The sequence below is a fragment of the Stenella coeruleoalba genome (assembly GCF_951394435.1).
Source record: "Stenella coeruleoalba genome assembly, chromosome: 3".
NCBI lineage: Eukaryota > Metazoa > Chordata > Mammalia > Artiodactyla > Delphinidae > Stenella > Stenella coeruleoalba.
The window spans coordinates 98,262,177-98,281,302 of NC_137148.1; the positions used below are offsets into that span (position 1 = coordinate 98,262,177).

At 38.0% G+C, this 19,126-nt stretch overlaps 1 long non-coding RNA gene across 1 annotated transcript in view; it reads left to right on the plus strand.

Annotated features, from left to right (window-relative positions):
• Nucleotides 1–19,126, plus strand: part of LOC307184546 — a 205,313-nt gene that overhangs the window by 51,762 nt on the left and 134,425 nt on the right. The window contains exon 2 of the long non-coding RNA XR_013827744.1: nt 17,159–17,313. This is a non-coding gene — a long non-coding RNA (uncharacterized lncRNA). The remainder of the gene's footprint in view (nt 1–17,158; nt 17,314–19,126) is intronic.

The following is a 19,126-nucleotide window of genomic DNA, read 5'->3' on the forward strand; positions in this document are numbered from 1 at the left end:
TGTGGTTGAGAGTGGCTTCATGGAGGAGATAGCACTTTCAGCTGAGCCTTCAAGAACAAGCACAGTAAGCAAAAGTGAAGAAAGAAACTGTGCTATTTCTCTAACATGAAATTCAGGGGAACAGCACAGCAGAGGCAAATCGTACCCAGTGGACCATTGGATCATCTGATCCACTGTGGCATCTTGGGGCACTTCTAAGGTAAGAGGCAGGGAGGAATGTAGGAGGAGATGGTACTCTAATGGCAGGAGAGAGCCTGATGTCTGAGCAGATTCAGTGCTTTGAAAATTAGTGTTCCTTGTTTTGTTTAGATTATCCTGAATAGCCAATAAATGATTTTCATCTTAGTTGCTTTTTAGTAACAAAGCATGAAACATTTTGGCCTTGATCTTGTCAATTACTAAGATTTATTTCATTAAATGCAGCAATGCCTAAATTTATTATATAATACCAACGGGCTGAAAGACATTGTGTGTTGAAGGATAATCAATTTGCTTTTTTTTTAAAAACCTGGCTATATAAGGGTTTGTGGAGGTCACGTGATTTTTGAAACTAACAGATTTAATACTATTTGTGTTTATCCTACTAACTTTCAAAGTTTGGGGAAGTCAACTTAAAGTACAGCATAAAGAGAAATCTTAGAAGAGATATGGTAAAATTCCACATTTCATACCACTTTAAAACTGTTTAGTTCAACTAATTTATCAAAGCCTCTAAAAAAAGACTTGCTGACACTGAGAAATGCTTTTCAATTATTTGTTTTAACTGTCAAAATTCATGAAACTATATGTGAATCCAATATTTAAAACCCCTTTTTAACTTTAAGAAATGCTGGTATACCTTCTCAAAAGATTTCTCTTCCTGAGTTAAATTAGAAACACAGGGTTCTGAGGATTATGAAGGCACATATTTGAACTAAACCTTAAAGGGAGAGAAAGAAAAGTAAGATTAATTTCATTTCTCTAGAATGAATACTATGTTATATAACTAATTAAAATAGTTCATAGATACTGCATTTCACTGAGATCAAATATTTATATAGTTTATATACATATTTAGTGAATTTAATTTAAAATGAAAACTACTTTGAGCTTCAAATGTAATTTTTCCCCTTTGCTAAAATAAAGGCAAACTCTGAAGTTTCTTTTTGTTCTGTAAGCACTTGTAGCTTCGGATATTTAGAGGGTGTTCTTGGGGTTCAGTCTCTTTTGTCAGAGATATTTGAAATCATACAAGTGATTGTCAATTCAAGTACCCAGCTTCCATCTCGCTTTCTTACAATGAATTTTCCAAGCCACACAATAATCTATTTTATGCAGCTTTGTGCTGCAGTGCTTCATCTTTTAATCATCAAGTTTATGCTGGTAATTTCATTTCATGGGAGTGGTTTCTGCTTGCTGCTCTATTTTCTTTTCATTGTCCTGGTACTAACAGAACCATTAGGTGTTTATTAAATGTCTGATGAAGTGCGTTGGAGTGATTATGAATTTATGTTCACTTCACAGGCACATCATCTATTTATAAAATTTCTGGTATTAGTTTGCCTCTGTATGTATATATATATAATATACATCCATATTATATATACATCATACAGTCTTACTTTTTTCCTGCCTTTCTCCATATACCCATTCCAATCAACCTCCTCTCATAATCAATTAGACTATTTTATCTGTGTTTCAGTGAAGAGATGAAAAAAAAATGACTGAAGATTAGAAAAAATCAAGCCATGAGAATATAAACTATGCCCAGCACATATAATCTAACATTCCCATAATCTAAGTCGTTCCTTATTTGTAGAACAAACCATAGCCTAGAAAAGATATTTAAAGATAACGAAGAGCCTAGAAAAATGTTTGGAAGGACGTACACCAAACTCTTATTATATTGGTTACGTATGAGGACTAGCAGTGGAGACAGAGGATGGGAAATTCTTTTTTTTTTTTTTTTAATTAATTTATTTTTGGCTGCATTGGGTCTTCGTTGTTGGCGCATGCGGGCTTTCTCTAGTTGCGGTGAGCAGAGGCTACTCTTCGTTGCGGTGCTCGGGCTTCTCATTGCAGTGACTTCTATTGTTGCAGAGCATGGGCTCTAGGCATGCAGGCTTCAGTAGTTATGGCACGCAGGCTCAGTAGTTGTGGCTCGCAGGCTCAATAGTTGTGGCACACAGGGTTAGTTGCTCCGCGGCATGTGGGATCTTCCCGGACTAGGGCTTGAACCTGTGTCCCCTGCATTGGCAGGCGGATTCTTAACCACTGTGCCACCAGGGAAGTCCCTGGGAAATTCTTTTATTTATTTTTATTTCCAATGTTCAGAAGCTACTTTTGGAATGTAAAAAAAAAGTATCATAATGTGGTATGGGTTAATATTTCCAGAAGTATAAATGCTAAGAATTATATATAGCCCAGCAATGTACCACACCCACATACTAGGTCAAAGTAGTCAGAGTACATGCAGAATGGATTGAGTAAAGGAAAAGTGTATAATAATAATTATTATAAATATCTAACATTTATTGAAAATCTATTATATGCTAATAACTCTTGTAGGTGCCGTACATTTATTATCCCATTTAATTCTCACACCAATCCTATAAAGTAGAGATAATTATTATCCTCTTTCACAGATGAAGAAATTGCTGCAGAGGGAAGTTTGTTTTCTTACTAAGTTGACAAGTGGTGTCACCAACAAGTGGTGGTTCAGACTTTGAACTCAGGTGTTTAGATTCCAGAACACATACTCCTAATTACCACTCTATTCTCTGTTTGTGATTGGTTGGCCAGAAATATCCTCCTTGTCTTTAGTCTTGGTCGTTGGAAATTTCTGTAAGATGATTTCACTTTTGTGCCTTAATTCTTTGAGTATAACTCAAGTTTGCTTCCACTGAAGATTTTTCCACATCTAGGCATAGAGTTCATGTAAGGTTCATGTCTAGACATCTGTTCTTATTCTAGAGACGACACGTATAGGAACCTAGGTTGAATTTCTAGTTATACAAGCAGCTATCTTGGAAGTTAGCTATCAAAATAAATTCCTAATATTTTTATCCTAAAAGTAGAGTTCTTAGAAAACATTACTATTTGAGGATAGTCCTATGTGGATAGGTTCTGGCATTGCATTTTTAATTCAATGTTACATAACTTCCAATCTTAAAAGGATCTCCAATGACTATCAACAACTTACATTTGGTAATCTGTTACAAAGGAATACAGTGGAATACATTTTTGCTTTGAAAGCACTTGGGAAAATCAGTCAACTCTATGCAACTCAATAAAAATTAATTTTTAATTTAATATCAGAGAGTTGTAATCTGTAAATGTCTATAAAAAGAACTGGAGGAATGAGAGAGAACTTGAAAAATTAAGATAATTACAATTTTGAGGCTATATTCAACTCCCCATAGAATACACTTTTTGGCATATTTCTGGGCTAGACTGTAATGGTTCATTTATTGATTTTAATTACATAGCATGATACTTAGAAATTATGATTGGAAGTAAAATACTAATTGGATACATTTACCTTTAAAAATGGCTAAACATATAATTTTAACTGTTTGTAAATTAAATTTAAATTAAAGCCTCAGAAAATGGGTGGGTAAAATGGGAATCCTACAAATAGATAAATGCATGGACTTCAGTGTGTGTTAATTACTTACTCAGGTCAGTGGGCATCAAAATATTATACAGCCTTTGTAGTTATATGTAGTAAAAATTTTAAAAGGGATCTATTAAAAAAAGGAATATATTGAGTCAGTGGGTTCTTGAAGAAGGAAAATTAAAAAAAAAAGTAATGACTGTGACTTATACCTGAAATGAACGGTTCATAGAAGGCTTAAGACCATGCCTTCCTTTTATAGTACTTCACATTTTGGGGAAGACTGTCAGTTACAGTTGCTACCAGTGACCATTAATGTAGTGTGTTTATCCAGCTGTGTAAAAGCGGTGTAGTGATAATCAAAGACTCATACTAAAGGGAAACTTAAGTATCACATTAACTAATTAACTACTTAAATAATTAAGGCAACAGATGAGTCATGATTAGATTAAATGGGCATCTGAACAAGAGTGTTTATTGTTAATAATGAAATTAGCCATGTTCTCCATCCTGAACATTCATGATGTAAAAGTCAGTTTATGTTACTCCAGAGCAGTTTGCTACGGCAATGAATCTAGTCTGGGCCTTTTTGTTTTCAGTGGGCATTTGCTTTTTAAATATCATAGCATTTACAGCAGGGAGTGCTTCCTGGTGTAATATATGGAGAAAGTAGTAGATGACGGCAGGATTAATGGCTAGAAATAATTAAAATGACACTACAAAGCTCTGTCTTTTCAGGGAGAGAACTCCAATTAAGCCACATCTCCTTTCCATTATCACTCTACTGTCAATTAAAGTCTGATGTATTTTGTCAGTTTTAAAAAGACGAAGCTTTTAGTCTATCATATACTCAAGAATTTACATTTTGGCAGGATTATAAAGGGCTCTGTCATTTTAATTTTATATGCCTATAAAAGACTCCACTCAGACCTTCCTTTTCCCATTTTGCAACTTCTCTCATTGTTACCGAATCAAAAAATATCTTTTATTGTCACAGCAATGTGATGCTTGTTAATGTTTAACATTACATTTACATGCAATTATGTAAGAAAGAAAAATTCAGAATAGTTAAGCAAAGGGTACATAGCATACTAATAAGAATTCTTACTTATATACCCTTTATAGGCATCACAGTTTTGTTTGGGTCAAGTGTGAGGCAGAATTGCCTTTAGTCTGTACTTTTCAAGGCAATGGAAACCTAGAAGGACAGATACTTATTATTAGGGGTTGGTATATTTGTTTAATATTTATCTGCGGTAATGATAGAATCATTTTTAGGAGAATATGGATAGCAGGGTAAAATATAAAGGGAGAGAGAGAGCTCTTTTAAAGGTATACATAGATTTAACCTACTAAATTGCAGAACATTGGTAGTAGAGAAGCAGCTGGCATGTTGGAAAGAGGTATGTTCTGGAAGCCATCAGTCCTGAGTTTGATTCTCCAGCTCTATAGCTTACTAAATTGGAAGGATTCGTCAAATTATATATTCTCTCTGAGTATCAGTTCCCTCATCTTTTATATGAGGATAATAATTTTGAGTCAGAGATTTTTGTGAAAAGTAGACAATGCTTGGAAAGCACCAAGCACGACAGGGAACAGATACCAGCTCTTTGGTAACTGGTAATCATTGTTGGGGTTATGGTTGTCATTCTATTGTTCTACATGCTGAGTTATTACCAGTCCCCGACAGATACCCTTATTGTTCCTTCCCCTTATTCCTGGAAGGAACAGCATTGTGGGTTCTCACAAAAGCATTTGTACTGATCTTCATATCAAAAATTTAAGCTAATCACTAAGAAATCCTTTGGAAGGACAGAGCATTATAAAACCAAAGGTAAATGAATATTCATATTTATATTCTCTTGTCCATTGATCTTTTTCTCTCCCCAAGTCTTTGGTGTAGATAATAAAAAAAATTCACTATGGAAGACAAAAGAGAGTAGTATACAGATTCTATTCTTCATTCTGTTTTAAAGAGAATTGTAGCAGGAGTGAAATCTATGAATATATTGCCTTAATATTTGAAAATGAACTATTTAATCCTCATGATAAAAAAACAGGTACCAATGTTTGAAACTACTTATAAGTCTGGTCTCTTTGTTGTTGTTTGTTTTACTATTATTGCTTCACAGATAAAACCTTTGTACCTGAAAGTTGATCACAGGATATTCTTATATTTTTGGCATATCACAAATGTTCAATATTAGTGTGCCCTTTGATAAATATTATAAATGATCCTCTTGCTACAGAATATTCATTCATTTATTCCTATTAGCACACAAACCCCTAACTCAAAAATAAACCTTCCCTTGAACCCATGTTTTCTTCCAGCCATGCTACTTGTCTCTGGGCCTCTTTATAGAAAAATTCCTCAGAAAAATTGGCCAATAATCAATGACTCTGTTTTCTCTCCTTCTGTTCTTTCCCAAACCTTACATAGTTACATTTTCACCCTACATTTCCGTCAAAATACCTCGTATAAATATCACCAATGACCTCCATGTTACCAAATTAAATGATAATTTCTTAATCTTACTTTACTTGACCTGTAAACTTTAGTCGAGACAGTGATCACTCCTACTTAGAACACTTTCTTCATTTAGCTTTCAGAGTTTCATGCTCTCTTTATATTTATTTCACCAGTCATGTCTTTTCAGTCTCTTTCACTAGTTTCTCCACATCTTCCCAAATGAGGGCTCAGTCCCTGGGCTTCATCTCTTTTCTATTTCCCCTCCTTTCCTAGGTGGTCTCGTATAGGATTGCTGATGACTCACTAATGAATGTCTATATCCTGAATTCCCCACCAAACTGCAGATTTGTTTATACAGCTACTTACTTGATGTCATTACTTGAATGACTGTTAAGTACCCCACTTTACTTTCTATGCCTTTCTCATGCTTCCACCTTCTTTTGCAACAGTCCTCATTTCAGTAATGGGAATTCCATCCATCTAGTTGCTCAGACCAAAAAACTTGGAGACACCTTTGATTTTCATCTCTCACATCCCATCTATCAGTAAGTGCTATTGGTCCTATCTTCAAAGTACCTCTGACCACTGAAACTGACCACTCCTTGCTACGTGGAGTCACCATCAGCTCTCATCATGTATTTGGCAATAACCTAACAGGTCTCCTGGTTTCTACTGCTGATGCTGTGCTCTACTCATACCAGATAGGTCCCCATTTTATGCTTTCCTCAAGCTGTCTTTTGGCTTTCTATTTCGTGTGGTGAAGTATCTAAAGGTCTTACAATGCCACCGAAGCCTGAACTGATCTGCCTTTCCCTGTTATCTCTCTGACCTCCTTTCTTTTCCCTTCCTTACTCTGTTCCAGTCTCACTAGCTTCCTTGCTGTTCCTCAAGTAAGGCACGCAGCCAAGCTGTTCACTACCCGAGGGTCATACCATGTGCTCTTCCCGTTGCCTGCAGCTCCTTTTCCTCAGAATTCACCGTGCTCACTCCCTCATCTCTTTCAGGTCTCTGTTCAAATGTTATCTTCTCTCTAAAGCTTTCCTTGACATCCTGTCAGAAAATATCACACCTCAATTTGGCACATCTTATTCCTCTTATTCTAATTTCGTTTTTCTCCAAGCCACTTATGACCATCTGATAAATGTTGCTTATTTAAAAAATTTCTGCCTACTCCATTATGATACGAGTTCTTGGAGAATTTGGGCTTTATTACTGAATCCCAGTGTCTTGAACAGAGCTTGTAAGTAGTAGGCACTAAACAAATGTTTCTTGAGTGAATAAATGGTTAAATAAAGAAACATATATTGCTAAAATCACTTATAAGAGAGGACCTAATCCAAACTTAGGGGCTCTGGAGAGATTTTGTAAAAAGAAGTGACTTCTAAGCCTAGGCCTAAAGGATGAGTAGCCGTTAACCAGCTGAAGAAGTAGAAAAAGAGTGCTCAAGATGGAAGAAAATGAGTATGTTAGAAAGAATGGTGTGTTTGAGGAGTTGAAGCAGTTTATTCCAACTGGAGTGTGATTTGTATTTGGAACAGGGAGTGGGGATGAGTGAGTGGCCATAGATGTGTTTGAAGACATAAGTACAGAGCAGCTCACCATTAGGACTTTATATGCAATGCTAATGCTTTGGAATTTTATCTGAGGGAAATAGTTGCCCTGGTATTAAATCAGTGTTTTAGGGAGAGAAGTGACATGCATTTTAGAAAGATTACACCAGCTGCCACATATAAAATTGTTATGAGAGAGAGAAGGCCAGGAGGGAAGACTAGGTAAGAGGCTGCTATAGAAATCTGGGTGAGAAGTTATGGCCCCTGACATGGGAAGTGGCAGTGGAACTGGAGAGCAGTGGGTAGAGCCTGAGATGTTCATGAGCTTGTAACTGATTGCATGTGAGGGTGAAGAAAATGGAGAAATCAAGAATGTTTTGTAATATCTAAACTGTGTACCGACACTTGAACAGATAGACTTGTAGAATTCCCAATCTATCTTTGCACATCTGAATTTCCAGTAAACTCCTGAGATAACTGTAAAATATGTTCTTGCATATTTTCCTATGCATATTTTCCTCTTACAAAGTTTATAAAACTGTGGAGGAATATTTGCTTATAGAGAGTCGATGAACTATGATTTGTTTGGAAAAAAACTTACCAAAATTTACTAAGCACTTAATTGGTGCAAAGTGTCCTACTATTGGACTACAAAAAAGTATAAGAAATAATATTTTTTCTTAACGAGTTTAAATGATAAACATAGTTGTCTATTTGAGCACTTGTATTTAAATATTTCAGTGTTTCAGAATATAAAGTGGATCTCGAAAGTCTAATTGTCATTCTGCTTTGGCGCAACAGTGTGTTTCTGCAATTTGAAAATAGCCCAACAATAAGGCAGGTACCGTTTACTGAGATCTGTTGGCAAGCATTGTGTTAAGTACTTCACATGTGTATTATTTCATTCAGTCTGAATGACAATCCTATGGGGGTCGGTACTGTTATTATTCCTATTGCGTATGCTTGAAGGAACTGAGGGTCTGAGAGGCTAGATAACTTGCCTAACACAGTAAGTAAATGGTAGAGCCAGACTAGAATTTCCATTGTTCTATGACTCCAAATCCTGTGCTTTTCCGTTGAGCCTACTGCCTATCTATGCGGTTTCTGGGCTTATTAGAAGCCTGGAAGTAAAATGGATTTGATGACAGCTCTTAAAAAAAGTCTGGAACTTAGCACTCATCCATCAGTTTTTGCAATAAGTGCGCTTTTAATGTTTCTAATTAAAACTCACCTCACAATAATACTCAATAATGTTTTTTATTGAGTTTTGTGCCCTTTACAGATGTATGCATTTGTATAAAGTTCCTCAATTACTGCATAGGTAAGCAATACTTATTTCATTCCTTTAATCTGACAAATGCGTAATGTGAAAATTAGCAATAGTGTGGGACCCATAACTTGCAGTGTTCCCAGTGTTAATTTTTTTAAGTTTCCAACTCTCACATTTTCATCGCATTTAATATGCATCGTAAAAGTGCCTCTTTGGCAAGTTCATTACATTATGCTCTCTGATTGAAGTTAGAGCCTTTGGAATTGCTGTTAGGCATAGTGGAAATAATTAACAACTTAGGTCTAGGCTGATTTTAGAACAAATCACTGCAGTCAGTCATTTTCTCAAATAACTTAATTACTGTTAATCATTGTAGTAATATGATACTCTATAGCAATGTAGTTGGTGGATAACAACTGTTTATCCACCAGCACATATTTCCTTTTCTCTGGGAAAGAATAAATTAATGTCTTCTACAGTTCAAAGCTGATAGAGATAAGCTTTTTTTTTTTTAAACATCTTTATTGGAGTATAATTGCTTTTCAATGGTGTGTTAGTTTCTGCTTTATAACAAAGCAAATCAGTTATACATATATATATGTTCCCATATCTCTTAGCTCTTGCGTCTCCCACCCTCCCATCCTCCCTATCCCACCCTTCTAGGTGGTCACAAAGCACCGAGCTGATCTCCCTGTGCTATGCGGCTGCTTCCCACTAGCTACCTATTTTACATTTGATAGTGTATATATGTCCATGCCACTCTCTCGCTTTGTCACAGGTTACCCCTCCCCCTCCGCATATCCTCAAGTCCATTCTCTACTAGGTCTGTGTCTTTATTCCTGTCTTACCCCTAGTTTCTTCATGACATTTTTTTTCTTAAATTCCATATATATGTGTTAGCATATGGTATTTGTCTTTCTATTTCTGACTTACTTCACTCTGTGTGACAGACTCTAGGTCCATCCACCTCATTACAAATAGCTCAATTTCGTTTCTTTTTATGGCTGAGTAATATTCCCTTGTATATATGTGCCACATCTTCTTTATCCATTCATCCGATGACAGACACTTAGGTTATTTCCATCTCCGGGCTATCTGCAATAAACATTTTGGTACATGACTATTTTTGAATTATTGTTTTCTCAGGGTATATGCCCAGTAGTGGGATTGCTGGGTCATATGGTAGTTCTATTTGTAGTTCTTTAAGGAACCTCCATACTGTTCTCCATAGTGGATGTACCAATTCACATTCTCACCAGCAGTGCAAGAGTGTTCCCTTTTCTCCACACCCTCTCCAGCATTTATTGTTTCTAGATTTTTTGATGATGGCCATTCTGACTGGTGTGAGATGATATCTCATTGTAGGTTTGATTTGCATTTCTCTAATGATTAATGATGTTGAGCATTCTTTCATGTGTTTGTTGGCAGTCTGTATATCTTCTTTGGAGAAATGTCTATTTAGGTCTTCTGCCCATTTTTGGATTGGGTTGTTTGTTTTTTTGTTGTTGAGCTGCATGAGCTGCTTATAAATTTTGGAGATTAATCCTTTGTCAGTTGCTTCATTTGCAAATATTTTCTCCCATTCTGAGGGTTGTCTTTTGGTCTTGTTTCTGGTTTCCTTTGCTGTGCAAAAGCTTTGAAGTTTCATTAGGTCCCATTTGTTTATTTTTGTTTTTATTTCCATTTCTCTAGGAGGTGGGTCAAAAAGGATCTTTCTGTGATTTATGTCATAGAGTGTTCTGCCTATGTTTTCCTCTAAGAGTTTGATAGTTTCTGGCCATACATTTAGATCTTTAATCCATTTTGAGCTTATTTTTGTGTGTGGTGTTAGGGAGTGATCTAATCTCATACTTTTACATGTACCTGTCCAGTTTTCCCAGCACCACTTACTGAAGAGGCTGTCATTTCTCCACTGTACATTCCTGCCTTCTTTATCAAAGATAAGCTGACCAAATGTGTGTGGGCTGGGCTTTCTATCCTGTTTCATTGATCTATCTTTCTGATTTTGTGCCAGTACCATACTGTCTTGTTTACTGTACCTTTGTAGTATAGTCTGAAGTCAGGGAGCCTGATTCCTCCAGCTCCGTTTTTCTATCTCAACCTTGTTTTGGCTATTCTGGGTCTTTTGTGTTTCCACACAAACTGTGAATTTTTTTGTTCTACTTCTGTGAAAAATGCCAGTGGTAGTTTGATAGGGATTGCATTGAATCTCTAGATTGCTTTGGGTAGTAGAGTCATTTCACAATGTTGATTCTTCTGATCCAAGAATATGGTATATCTCTCCATCTATTTGTATCATCTTTAATTTCTTTCATCAGTGTCTTATAATTTTCTGCATACAGGTCTTTGGTCTCCTTAGGTAGGTTTATTCCTAGATATTTTATTCTTTTTGCTACAATGGTAAATGGGAGTGTTTTCTTGATTTCACTTTCAGATTTTTCATCATTAGTGTATAGGAATGCCAGAGATTTCTGTGCATTAATTTTGTATCCTGCTACTTTACCAAATTCATTGATTAGCTCTAGTAGTTTTCTGGTAGCATCTTTAGGATCCTCTATGTATAGTATCATGTCATCTGCAAACAGTGACATGACAGCTTTACTTCTTCCTTTCCGATTTGGATTCCTTTTATTTCCTTTTCTTCTCTGATTGCTGTGGCTAAAACGTCCAAAACTATGTTGAATAAGAGTGGTGAGAGTGGGGAACCTTGTCTTGTTCCTGATCTTAGTGGAAATGCTTTCAGTTTTTCACCATTGAGGACGATGTTGGCTGTGAGTTTGTCATATATGACCTTTATTATGTTGAGGAAAATTCCCTCTATGCCTACTTTCTTCAGGGTTTTTATCATACATGGGTGTTGAATTTTGTCGAAAGCTTTCTCTGCATCTATTGAGATGATCATATGGTTTTTCTCCTTCAATTTGTTAATGTGGTGTATCATGTTGATTGATTTACATATATTGAAGAATTCTTGCATTCCTGGAATAAACTCCACTTGATCATGATGTATGATCCTTTTAATGTGCTGTTGGATTCTGTTTGCTAGTATTTTGTTGAGGATTTTTGCATCTATGTTCATCAGTGATATTGGCCTGTAGTTTTCTTTCTTTGTGACCTCCTTGTCTGGTTTTGGTATCAGGGTGATGGTGGCCTTGTAGAATGAGTTTGGGAGTGTTCCTCCCTCTGCTATATTTTGGAAGAGTTTGAGAAGGATAGGTGTTAGCTCTTCTGTAAATGTTTGATAGAATTCGCCTGTGAAGCCATCTGGTCCTGGGCTTTTGTTTGTTGGAAGATTTTTAATCACAGTTTCAATTTCAGTGCTTGTAATTGGTCTGTTCATATTTTCTATTTCTTCCTGATTCAGTATTGGCAGGTTGTGCGTTTACAAGAATTTGTCCAGGTTGTCCATTTTATTGGCATAGAGTTGCTTGTAGTAATCTCCCATGATCTTTTGTATTTCTGCAGTGTCAGTTGTTACTTCTCCTTTTTCATTTCTAATTCTATTGACTTGAGTCTTATCCCTTTTTTTCTTGATGTGTCTGGCTAATGGTTTATCAATTTAGTTTATCTTCTCAAAGAACCAGCTTTTAGTTTTATTGATCTTTGCTATTGTTTCCTTCATTTCTTTTTCATTTATTTCTGATCTGATTTTTATGATTTCTTTCCTTCTGCTAACTTTGGGTTTTTTTTTGTTCTTCTTTCTCTAATTGCTTTAGGTGCAAGGTTAGGTTGTTTATTCGAGAGGTTTCCTGTTTCTTAAGGTATGATTGTATTGCTATAAACTTCCCTCTTGGAACTGCTTTTGCTGCATTCCATAGATTTTGGGTCGTCGTGTCTCCATTGTCATTTGTTTCTAGGTATTTTTTGATTTCCTCTTTGATTTCTTCAATGATCATTTCATTATTAAGTAGTGTATTGTTTAGCCTCTATGTGTTTGTATTTTTTACACATCTTTTCCTGTAATTGATATCTAGTCTCGTAGCGTTGTGGTCGGAAAAGATTCTTGAAACATTTTCAATTTTCTTAAATTTACCAAGGCTTGACTTGTGACCCAAGATATGATCTATCCTGGAGAATGTTCCATGAGCACTTGAGAAAAGTGTGTATTTTGTTGTTTTTGAATGGAATGTCCTGTAAATATCAATTAAGTCCATCTTGTTTAATGTATCATTTAAAGCTTGTGTTTCCTTATTTATTTTCATTTTGGATGATCTGTCCATTGGTGAAAGTGGGGTGTTAAAGTCCCCTACTATGAATGTGTTACTGTCGATTTCCCCTTTTAGGCTGTTAGTATTTGCTTTATGTATTGAGGTGCTCCTATGTTGGGTGCATAAATATTTACAATTGTTATATCTTCTTCTTGGATCAATCCCTTGATCATTATGTAGTGTCCTTCTTTGTCTCTTCTAATAGTCTTTATTTAAAGTCTATTTTGTCTGATATGAGAATTGCTACTCCAGCTTTCTTTTGGTTTCCATTTGCATGAAATATCTTTTTCCATCCCTTTAATTTCAGTCTGTATGTGTCTTTAGGTCTGAAGTGGGTCTCTTGTAGACAGCAAATATATGGGTCTTGTTTTTGTATCTATTCAGCCAATCTGTATCTTTTGGTGGGAGCATTTAGTCCATGTACATTTAAGGTAATTATTGATATGTAAGGTCCTATTCCCATTTTCTTAATTGCTTTGGGTTCATTATTGCAGGTCTTTTCCTTCTCTTGTGTTTCTTGCCTAGAGAAGTTCCTTTAGCAGTTGTTGTAAGGCTGGTTTGGTGGTGCTGAACTCTCTCAGCTTTTGCTTGTGTGTAAATGTTTTAATTTCTCCATCAAATCTGAATGAGATCCTTGCTGAGTAGAGTAATCTTGGTTGCAGGTTTTTCTCCTTCATCACTTTAAATATGTCCTGCCAGTCCCTTCTGGCTTGCAGAGTTTCTGCTGAAAGATCAGCTGTTAACCTTATGGGGATTCCCTTGTGTGTTTTTTGTTTTTTTTCCCTTGCTGCTTTTAATATGTTTTCTTTGTATTTAATTATTGACAGTTTGATTACTATGTGTCTTGGCATATTTCCCTTTGGAATTATCCTGTATGGGACGCTCTGTGCTTCCTGGACTTGACTATTTCCTTTCCTATATTAGGGAAGTTTTCAACTATAATCTCTTCAAATATTTTCTCAGTCCCTTTCTTTTTCTCTTCTTCTTCTGGGACCCCTATAATTCAAATGTTGGTGCGTTTAATGTTGTCTCAGAGGTCTCTGGGACTGTCCTCAGTTCTTTTCATTCTTTTTTCTTTATTCTGCTCTGCAGTAGTTATTTCCACCATTTTATCTTCCAGGTCACTTATCCATTCTTCTGCCTCTGTTATTCTGCTATTGATCCATCCCATCTAGAGTGTTTTTAATTTTATTTATTGTGTTGTTCATCGTTCTTTGTTTCCTCTTTAGTTCTTCTAGGTCCTTGTTAAATGTTTCTTGCATTTTCTCTGTTCTATTTCCAAGATTTTGGATCATCTTTACTATCATTATTCTGAATTCTTTTTCAGGTAGACTGCCTATTTCCTCTTCATTTGTTAGGTCTGGTGGGTTTTATCTTGCTCCTTCATCTGCTGTGTGTTATTCTGTCTTCTCATTTTGCTTACATTACTGTGTTTGGGGTCTCCTTTTTGCAGGCTGCATGTTCGTAGTTCCCGTTGTTTTGGGTGTCTGTCCCCAGTGGCTAAGGTTGGCTCAGTGGATTGTGTAGGCTTCCTGGTGGAGGGGACTAGTGCCTGTGTTCTGGTGGTTGAGGCTGGATCTTGTCTTTATGGTGGGCAGGTCCACCTCTGGTGGTGTGTTTTGGAGTGTCTGTGGACTTATTATGATTTTAGGCAGCCTCTCTGCTAATGGGTGGGGTTGTGTTCCTGTCTTGCTAGTTGTTTGGCATAGGATGCCCAGCACTCTAGCTTGCTGGTTGTTGATTGAAGCTGGGTGCTGGTGTTGAGACGGAGATCTCTGGGAGATTTTCGCCATTTGATACTATGTGGAGCTGGGAGGTCTCTTGTGGACCAGTGTCCTGAAGTTGGCTCTCCCACCTCAGAGCCACAGCACTGACTCCTGGCTGCAGCACCAAGAGCCTTTCATCCACACGGCTCAGAATAAAAGGGAGAAAAAGTAGAAAGAAAGAATTAGTAGAAGTAGAAAGAAAGAAAGAAAGAAAGAATGGAGGGCGGGAGGGAGGGAGGGAGGAAGGAAGGAGGAAAGGAAGGCAAAAAAGAAAGAAAGAAGATAAAGTAAAATAAAAGTAGGATAAAATATAATAAAGTTATTAAAATAAAAAAACAATTATTAAAAAAGAAGGAAAAAAAAAACGGACGGATAGAACCCTAGGACAAATGGTGGAAGCAAAGGTATACAAAATCTCACACAGAAGCATATACATACACACTCACAAAAAGAGGAAAAGGGGAAAAAATCATAAATCTTGCTCTCAAAGTCCACCTCCTCAACTTGGGTTGATTCGTTGTGTAAAGGAGGGAAGGAAGGAAAGAAAGAAAGCAAGAAAGAAGATAAAGTAAAATAAAATAAAGTTATTAAAATAAAAGATAATTATTAAGCACAAAAAAGTAAAAAAAAAAAAACAACCAAAAAAGGAAGGATAGAACCCTAGGACAAATGGTGGAAGCAAAGCTATACAGACAAAATCTCACACAGAAGCATACACATACACACTCACTAAAAGAGGAACAGGGGAAAAAAATCATAAATCTTGCTCTCAAACTTCACCTCCTCAATTTGGGATGATTCGTTGTCTATTCATGTATTCCACAGATGCAGGGTACATCAAGTTGATTGTGGAGCTTTAATCCGCTGCTTCTGAGGCTGCTGGGAGAGATTTCCCTTTCTCTTCTTTGTTCTCACAGCTCCCAGGGGCTCAGCTTTGGAATGGGCCCCGCCTCTGCGTGTAGGCCCCGGAGTGCATCTGTTCTTCGCTCAGACAGGACAGGGTTAAAGGAGCAGCTGCTTCGGGGACTCTGGCTCACTCAGGCTGGGGGGAGGGAGGGGCACGGAGTGCGGGGCGGGCCTGCGGCGGCAGAGGCCCGGCGTGACGTTGCACCAGCCTGAGGCGCGCCGTGCGTTCTCCTGGAGAAGTTGTCCCTGGATCCTGGGACCCTGGCAGTGGCCGGCTGGATAGGCTCCCCCGAAGGGAGGTGTGGATAGTGACCTGTGCTGGCACACAGGCTTCTTGGTGGCGGCAGCAGCAGCCTTAGCGTGTCACGCCCGTCTCTGGGGTCCACGCTTTTAGCCGTGGCTTGCGCCCGTCTCTGGAGCTCCTTTAAGTAGAGCTCTTAATCCCCTCTCCTCACGCACCAGGAAACAAAGAGGGAAGAAAAAAGCTCTAGCCTCTTCGGCAGGTCCAGACTTTTCCCGGACTCCCTCCCGGCCAGCCGTGGCGCACTAACCCCCTTCAGGCTGTGTTCACGCCGCCAACCCCAGTCCTTTCCCGGTGCTCTGACCAAAGCCGAGCCTCAGCTCCCAGCCCCACCCGCCCGGCGGGTGAGCAGACAAGCCTCTCGGGCTGGTGAGTGCCGGTCAGCACCGATCCTCTGTGCGGGAATCTCTCTGCTTTCCCCTGCGCACCCCTGTTGCTGTGCTCTCCTCTGCGGCTCCGAAGCTTTCCCCCTCCGCCACCCGCAGTCTCCGCCCGCGAAGGAGCTCCTAGTGTGCGGAAACCTTTCCTCCTTCACAGCTCCCTCCCACTGGTGCAGGTCCCGTCCCTATCCTTTTGTCTCTGTTTATTCTTTTTTCTTTTGCCCTACCTAGGTACTTGGGGGGTTTCTCACCTTTTGGGAGGTCTGAGGTCTTCTGCCAGCGTTCAGTAGGTGTTTTGTAGGAGTTGTTCCACGTGTAGATGTATTTCTGGTGTATCTGTGGGGAGGAAGGTGATCTCCGCGTCTTACTCTTCCGCCATCTTCTCCCGAGCTCGATATTTTCCATATGTGGAGATTAAGGCTTGGGATGTTAAACTACCCAAAGTAAAAATGAAAGTGTTCTACCTGTAGCAGACACATTTGGCAGAAAAACAAATGACATGTTCCTAATTGCCTCTCCCCTTCTCTCCCTCCGTGCAAGTCTTATACAGCTTCATATGTGATCTCCATCTCTACTGCAGCTAGGAGTGGGCATACGACACACTTTGTATTAATGAGATTTAAGCAGAACTCTTGTTGGGGGTTTTGGAAAGTGCTTATTGATAAAAGGAACGTATGCATCTGATGTTTTCCACTTCCCTCTTATTTTGCAGTGAACCTAGGCTTAATTCCTGAGGCTTCAGCAGCTATTTTGCAGTTATGAGGGGAGAAGCAAGTCCTTGAAAGGATAGTAGAACATAAAGATAGAAGGAGCCTGGGTATTTGATGACATCATGCAAAACTGTCTATCTCTGGATTTTTTTCTTGGGTAAGATAATTAAATGTTTTTCTTGCTTATCCCTTGATTACTTGCAGCCCACAGTGTATACATGAGTTTTCTGTTACTACCAAATGCACTTCTAGTATACAGACCTTAGACCCCTGGCTAATGCTTATGCTATTTTAATTATAATATAGCTTCTTTTCACCAGTATTTCTTGCTTCTTCTTCAGTGAAAATGGGGTATAGTTCACCAGTATCTTATTTGAAGATGGTTATACATAATATAGATATCTATTTAGTCAGATGTGACAGAAGGGGAAGTCAGAAGGAGTTGAGTATGAAAGGTACTTGAGAAGGAGTTGAGTATGAAAGGTACTTGACATACCCTTGCAGACCTTTAAGCTGGAAGGCACAATGTGATCGGGAATGCAGATGATTTTAAGGAGCTTGAAGAAGCTCCTGGCCGACAGCCATCAAGGGAATAGGGACCTTAGTTCTTTAAGAAACTCATTTCTACCAACAACCTAAATGAGCTTGGAGGGTCATTCTTTCGAGTGTCTAAAGAAAAGAACCCTGCTCTTGTCAGTATCTTGATTTTGGCCTTGTGATATCCTAAGCAGAGAATTGGCTAAGATCCACACTGTTCCCAGATTTCTGATCCGTGGAAACTATGACATAATAAATGGGTGTTGTTCTAAGCCACTGAGTTTATGGTAATTTGTTGCAGCAACAATGAGCTCCAGTCTTTTTTCCCATTAAGATCCCTGCTCTGTTTGGGCTCCACTTCTCTGTAGCATGTATGGAAAGTGCCCCTGGGGAGAATGTGATTTACCTTACGTTTTTCCCTTCTCTCAAGGATTATTGATTTATATGACTATTGCTCAAACCCTGAAAAGAGTGACTTCATATATTTTGTTTAATTTTACATTGTTTATAGCAAGATGGTTAAATCCAATACTAGTTACTCCATTATGTCTGAAACTGTGCATTTAAATAGATTTCTGATTCCTGATGCAATGTTTGTTTTGGTTTTATTTGCTCTTTGCTTTGTCTCTGAGAACTTTTGGACACATGCCTTTGCAGGGTTTTGAAGTTTCATGATGACATGACTTGTGTGGATGTTTTTGCACCCATTATGTTGGACAAATGATAGGCCTTATCAATTTAGAAACTCATGTTTTTAAATTCTGGGCATTTACTTTCTTCTTCTGTGCCACCAGGGAAGCCCTGGGCATTTTCTTTAAAATACTTATTTGATAATGTCCTTCTCATTGCACAACCTGTTCTGTTTCTTGAAAACATATTGCAGTTGGTTGCGAGTGTTCACATCTTCTATATCTGTATTGACTTATTTTGTTCAGTTCTTTTATCAATTGCAAAGAGATAGGTGTTAAAAAATGTAACTATGATTATGGATTTGTCTGTTTCTTCCTTTAGTTTTGACAGGTATTGCTTTGAGTATTTTGAAGCTCACTTAGGTGCATATATATTTAGGAATGTTACTATTAAGAACTAATATTGGGCTTCCCCGATGGCGCAGTGGTTGAGAGTCCGCCTGCCGATGCAGGGGACACGGGTTCGTGCCCCGGTCCAGGAGGATCCCACATGCCATGGAGCGGCTAGGCCCGTGAGCCATGGCCGCTGAGCCTGCGCGTCCGGAGCCTGTGCTCCGCAATGGGAGAGGCCACAACAGTGAAAGGCCCGCGTACCGCAAAAAAAAAAAAAAAGAAAAAAAAGAACTAATATTATGTACTGAGAAATTTCCTTCTTAATTTTTAGTAATATTTTTCTTCTTGAAGTTTACTTTTTCTTTTAAGGAATTTCTTTATCATTTCTTGTAGTAAAGGTCTGCTGGTGAT